Below are 7,091 nucleotides of genomic sequence, written 5' to 3'. Positions count from 1 at the left end.
CACATTAAATATTTTCCCAACATCACCAAATAAACAACAATCCTCCAGCTCCCTATAAACTATTTAAAGCGTGACATATCATCTCTTCTGCTCTTGCCAATGTACTTTCCTTTTAATTTATAAGGCGATTAGGGCAGGGGCCTGTCTTTTTGTGTATATTTGCAAAATGTCTGGCACCCTTTCAGTCAGTCGCAGTTCACAAACACTTAAACCTGCATTTAACTTTGTTATCATAGGTAGTTACTTCGATTTTTCTTCACTTTTGTAGAGCTACTGCCTGTGAAAGTGGTAAATGGTCTGAGCAGTTGTTGAAGGGTTCCAGCAGAGGAAACCTCTTTGGATGGCAGGGCTGATTAAAAAAAAAAAGGAGAGGAAAAAGCGCAAGAGAAATTTCAACTGATATCTCAGGCTGTATAAATCGGCCCAGAAGAAAACAGGGAAACCTCTTTAGGAGGAACTGTTTTAGTTCACTAGAAAATAAACTTCTGCTCATAAATGATGAAAGTTATTATCATCAGAGGATGTGCTGTACCAAACAAACCTCCATTAGGCTGGGAAGGATAAAACAGGCTAGACAGCCTTTAAAAAAAAAATAATCACGTCTTTGATTCCCAAGATATCAACCATGTCTGTTTCTGTAGTGCTGTCAAGTAAACCTGAGTTATGGATGCTCTAAAAGAAGCCAGCAAGGAGAACATTCAGCAAGTGAAAATCAAGAACACTACTCATAGATACTTTACCAAAATATACTTTCTTTTCAGACTCTTTAAGTTCCTGCCCTGTACCATGGCATGGCAATTTCTGAGAAGAACAAGACCAGTGAATGTGGTAATGCTGTGGTCATCAGAGCATGCAACTGCACGGCAGATTCTTTTCACTGAAGTTTTTGCTCTTTCTGCACTGCAGTGTCCATCATTTTCACCACAAGAGCCTTAATGTCTGGAATGCAACCTCCTAAAACTGCCAGTGCTTCAAGGTGGGTGTTGCACAGTCTGAACTCCACTGCTGGAACCATTTTCTAGCACGTTTATATATCATATCTAACCTGAACAAGCAGGCAGAGGACAAGTACTTGATTTAATACAGTATCCGTGCATTGCTCTTTAATGTAGGTGACCTGGGAAGTTCTATAACAAGCAAATACATCTGTCTGGGCTAGGACGACCGGCTGGCTAGGGAGCTCAGCAACAGCGGGAGGAAAGCAAGCCTACTGAGAGAGCTTCCTCCCTCCACACATGCAAAAAGCAAGACATTGATCAAAATCAACTGCCTGGCTAGCAACAGCACAGTTGGCAATGCTGTCTTTGCATTTTTGCCAGCATGAAAGGGACACAAACTGGCATCTCCAAATCTAGCCATACGAAAATAGAGCACGGTGGTGTCAGTTTTCCTTTGAGAGATAATCTGTACTCGCTAGCTGCCTAATTAAAAAACCTATACAAATAAGGGACAGGGACAAAAAGAAGGCACCAGTCCCATAAAGGCTGTGAGTGTGGGCTCTCCCTAGCTGGCAGCCATGGGAAGACACATGAGAAATGAGGGATGAGGTGGAGTTTTAGGCAGCTTCTGATCAATGATCTTTTTTTCTGTCTCTTTTTTCTTTTTGTAACTTAATTCCCAGTTCTGTGAGCAGTTAGCTACCATGTACTCTGCTACAATGAACTGCATTTACTATTTTCCTTGACCTGCCTAAATTGATGTGTGGTCTCAAAAATACTCTGACAAACCCAGGGTACCCTCATCCTGCAGATTTCTCTGTGGAGAGAACTAGCTAGCTCCCAAACTGTCCATCTCCCAACAGGTGTTTTTTAGCTCTTGAAAAACTGAGATGTGTGATTTCCATAAAGCTGTGAGAATGGCTCTGGAGGCTGGTCAAACCAGGTGCTGTCCCAGCAGACAGAAATCCGCTTTGCCCAGTGCGTCTTCAGCAAGCAGAAAAAAAGCCCCAGGTAATGACTGAGAACACCTCTGTATAACGTCCTTTGACTGAGAACGGCTCTTTAGATCCATGAACTTCCCTGTACTCATCAATGGCTGGGTCTGATTTAGCTTTTGTCTTTCGTATCTTGAGTAGAAGCAAACGCGGCAGCAATTTGTTATAGTCAAAGAGATAAAAAGGACAAACAACAGTGAGACACGGAGCTCCGCAGCGATCCAAAGACCACAATAGCCTCAGAAACATTTTCCTCAAACTGAGCCCAGCCCTGAGGAGCAGAGAAATGTGTAGAATTATCCTCGTTTCACCCGAAAAAGAAAGAGAAGTGAATATGCCTGTTTTACAAGCCTGAGCATGAATGTAAGCAAGTATTTGTCCCATCATCTGGGAGTCTGGGAGGAGATGATAGAGGTAAAGGAAGAGGGAAGGGGCGGGGGGAGCGGGCGTGTTTTTGGTGGTAAAAGTTCACAGAGACCTTCTATTCTTCTGGAGAGATGCTTCACATTCCAGCAGCAAAAATGAAGGAAGCGGACATGAGGAGTAGATCAGAGAGGGGAAATAGGAAGATGGATGAAGTGCAAGGCTGGAGGAGCAAACGAGTCAATTATGAAAAAGAGGAAGGGGCTGTGTGCAGAGACCAATAAGGAGATGGAGCTCAGGGGAAGAAACAGCAGCCAAAACGTGTTCAAGTCGGGGATGCTGCTGGGGTGAGGGAGGCAGAAAAAAATCAGAATCTTTCAGGTAAAGATAAAATTGTAAACCTCTGTATCTATTTGATTATGGAACCTCTGTCACCAGCTCTATCAGAACAATTAAGTGCGGCCCTGCTATGGACAGAGACAGGGGAAATCAGCTGTGTCAAAGCTGCAAACCGTTGGCTTGCATAGAGAAATCAGAAGCAAACTATGAAACTCATGGCTAGAGAGCAAGAGGAGGAACCATTGAGAACTATGGGTCATGCCTGAGAACCAGGCAAGCAGATAAAGGAGAAAGGCAGTGAAATGCCAGCGATGTAGAAGCAGTGGATGCCCAGGATGAACCCAGGAGATGAGGAGGATCAGAAGTGAACACCACAGAATGAGGAGGAAAGGCCAGCAGTACACCACTGAGCTGTACTAATGGAGGGAGGAGGAGTGGGGCTGATGCTGGATAGATCTTAAAATAATAGTCTGCTTCCATTGTCCACTGAAACCTATTAAATAAATCCAGAAAAAGCAATCCTCTTTCTGCATAAATTCCAATAACAACAGTTAAGTTCCTGAGCTGCTCCTCTTTAACGCAGTGGTGGAGTGACAAAGGTCTGCAAGCATCACTTGTAAGGTTGAAAGTACAGAATCTGGAGAATCTCTCTGGGATTCTCTAACCATGCAAAGACACGGTCTGCCTGCAGCTTTACACAAATCTGACATTAAGCCCATTCCTCCTACTGACAACGAACAAGCAAATGGTTCCTTCCTCTGTCTTAGGAGCAAGGGGGCAGGAGAAAAGTGTTGCATCACGACAAAGAGCTACGAGAGAAGCATTTCCACAGCCCTTACAGCGATACAGCCTCACCTCATCACTGCTTCGGTGCTGGCAGGGGTGCAGAAGCGAGGGGCAAGGTGCAAGGTCCCCAACCCAGGCACAGTAGCTTATCCCCTAGACACAACTGCAGGTAAAGATCATGTATTTGTAGCGCACACATGTCCTTTGTCCTTTCTATCACGATCTGGGTGTTGCCTTGTTTCTTCTCCCTCCACAGTTTCCCTTCTGTTAGCCCTTTAGTAACAGCAACATGGAGAAAGCTAAACATAAAGCTATATAAGCAATATAATAGGCATGCAATTGCATGTCTATTTTCTTTGAAAAAATTATGCTTTATTTCCTGTACAATGGAAACTACAGTTTGATGTTACAACTATTGGGTTTTGACTGAATGCAGAAATTTGACTTAAACAATGACATTTCCCCCTGTATTTAGTATTACCATATGTCACTGATTATATATTTAGTTGCAGAAATGAATTAAATTTCATGGCTTCCTCAAGTTAGATTCTCTTGGAGTGGACTGTCTTTTGTTACTAACCAAAATGCTTGGGAAACAGTTTAAATCAAAACAGCAGGCTTTTGGTATCATTTCAGGAGAAAATTGGTTATCACAAACCGAGCGCTTAACACGTCATCATCCAGAAGGCTGGGTAAAGCTTTGCAAACCTGCAGCAACCATGGCCCAGACAGAGAAAAGGGGTTAATTGAACACCACAGACACAGAGATGGGGGGGGGGGAAGACACAGTGCACTGTTTGGAGCTCCCTTGCCTGGGGTCTTATTCCTTCTGCCTCAGAAGTTATCATATATCCCACATCTCAGGGCTTATTTCACTTACTTGGGGAAAGTAGCTTCTCTCAGCTGACTAGAGAGCATTAGCAACAATCATGTTGCACACATGTTCCAGGAGAAGCCAGCCTTGTGCTTGCTAGATCTCTTCCCGCTTTCTGGGGGGGGGGGGGGGGAAATTCCAGATTTTCTTTACTCCTTCTGTTTCCCATCATGATTTGGACTGCTAACATTTCTATCCCCACCAGCAGTCCCTGGTGGCTCCTGGCCCTTTTCTAGAGGACCAGCAGACAGCAGATCCCCTGGGCTCCTGTCAACCAGGAAGGAAGTGTATTGCAACCCGCAGCCTCTGGGAACCTGGCCTCAGACCTTAAAGTCAAGGTGGTATGAAGGAACTTCACAAAATTCCCCATGTCCACACTTCCTGCCTCCTCCAGGCCCTGCCTAGACCTGCGCAGTCAGAGCTGGTGGAGGACTGCTGCCATCAGAGATGTCACCACTGGCAGGGGACATGGGCGCTGCAGGCTGTGACACAGAAGCTGCAAAGGGAGCTCAGTGGTGGCAGACATGGTGTAAAGCAGAACCTGAGCAGTCCTGGTGAGCGGGAAGCAGGTTATTATTCCTAACTGGAGAGCAATGTGGTAAGGGGAGAACAGGTAAGAGAAGGAAACGTATAAGTGTAAGAAGAAAACAAGGACAGCCATGCCGTGCTTGCTGAAGGACTCTCCAGGCAGGATATAGCCAGGACAGGCCTCAGTGAGAGCCTTGCAAATTCATGTCATACTTTGCCAAAGACTCAATCAATTGAGCATGTGCTAAAGCTCAGTTTGTTTTGTCTTATTTGGAGCTTTGGAAGATATTTCCTATCTTGACTCATTGAACACGCTCCAGCCACACACCTGCAACTTCTGGAGTGCATCCTCTCAGCGAGAGGCTGGCTAGCACGTCGTCACTTACGCAGGGCAAATCCTACTGAAAGCACATCAGACCGCAGCTTTCGCACCAGTTTACTTTTACATGTAGCACATGTAAGCTAACATCTGGCAAGAACACAACTATGTCCTGATCGAGATGGAGCTCATTGCAACAGATGGTGTTTGATACTGCAGGACCAGGGCAACTCCACCCCAAACGGAGCATTATTTCTCTTCTGTGTCTTTACACCCTCTGGCCACATCTCTTTGGGAATGGAGCTATTGTCACTAAGGCTTTGCAGTCCCCTCGAGACCATATGCCACACTCAACCTACAGGTCACTGCCTAGTCCTAGCATCCAGGTTATTTTACTCCTGTTGAGGTATCTCAGTGCATGAAGCAGGATCCTGATGCAATTGTACATTAATACAACATGAGGTTAGCAATACTCTGAACCAGACAGTGCCTCCAGTGAAGGAGGAAACTTCCTCTCCAAGCACACAGTAGCTCTGCCAGCGTGCACGCAAGCAGCACTGGTAGTTAGCAATCTAACAAGCAACATCTGGTGCCCATTTTGGGGCAAAGGATGGAAAAGCCAGCAAAGAGCAGTTGCCAGGGCCACCACTTCAAGCCTGAGAGTTTCACCCTAAAGGGAAAAGCATTCAGAAGAGAAAACCCAGCATCGAAACGAACATTGCCACGACTCTGGAAGAAACGAGACATGACCAAACATCTCTGCAACTTTACACTGTTACTGTCCCAGATTTTTTTTTTTCCCCGAGGTTTATTTTGCCAGTAGAAGCACGGAGAGAGATTGCCACCTTGTGGTTCCTCCTCCTGCAGTGCCATGGTTTGGTTTGTTGTTGGTTTGGGGCTATTTTTGGTGTTTTTGTTTGTTTGTTTGTTTGTGTGTTTTGTTTGTTTGTTTGGTTTTTGTTTCTTTGTTTGTTTTAATTGTACTAGCCCGAACCAGTTTCCAAACTGCTGTCCAAGGATTTCTGGTGTCAAGGGTACTACGGAGAACAATATTTTCCAAGCACATAACTAAAAAGCAAGCCAGTAATTCGCAGCCTTCAGGTCCTATACTAAGAAACTCCTCACTAGAATATCTTTCAGGAATCTAATCTGCAAGTTAACAAAGACAATTACTACCACAGGTACCTAGCCTCCAAACAGTGATCCAAAATGCTATGGCAGGGATGCACAAAACCGGATCGTCTTTACCATATTCTCAGCATCAAGAAATCCGTGAGAAATTCAGGGCTGATGACAGCCTGCACTTTCAAAAATTCGGGATGGTCTCAGTCAGCAGTTCCCACAGGGTCCTATATAAGGTGGCCACGTGCTTGTGCCCACCACCTGCAGACAGAAAGGCAGGAGCAGGCTGAGCTTCTCCCTAGTCACTCCAGCTAATGCTTAGGAGAGTCTGTAAGACATGTACCTGAGGTGGTACAAGTTGGAGTAAGGTCTGGAAAAGGAAGTTACCAGTTGCCTCCTCCATAAATCACACCCAGGTGGAGCACCAGACAGTATTTCCCCACCAAGCTAGGGAAAGTTAAAATGGGAAAATCTGCAAAAGCTTGTGAAGCAGCATACGGCTGCTGTGAAATCCCAGGGAATTAATCAAATTTGGAAAAAATTTAGCTGCCTCTCCCAGAGAGGGGGAAGAGTCTCTCCTAAAGCAGCAAGGAGAACAGATCTCCCTGGCAGCTTTTCAAGCCTATCTGACATACTGACACAGGAAGTGGCCCATTTTCTTGGGTGCTATAATGAGTAAATAATAAGAATTTTTGAAGGCCATCCTTTTCCTCCATGACATTTTCTGACTAGCTTCCTGCTTTGCCATTAATGAGCCTGTTATAGCTGTAAGCAACGGACTGTCTTCCAGTTCCTCAGCCTCTGCTTCAAGGCTGTCCTGGACATTG

This window comes from Phalacrocorax carbo, chromosome 12 (genome assembly GCF_963921805.1).
Source record: "Phalacrocorax carbo chromosome 12, bPhaCar2.1, whole genome shotgun sequence".
Classification (NCBI taxonomy): Eukaryota; Metazoa; Chordata; class Aves; order Suliformes; family Phalacrocoracidae; genus Phalacrocorax; species Phalacrocorax carbo.
Note: the sequence above shows the minus strand (reverse complement) of the source record.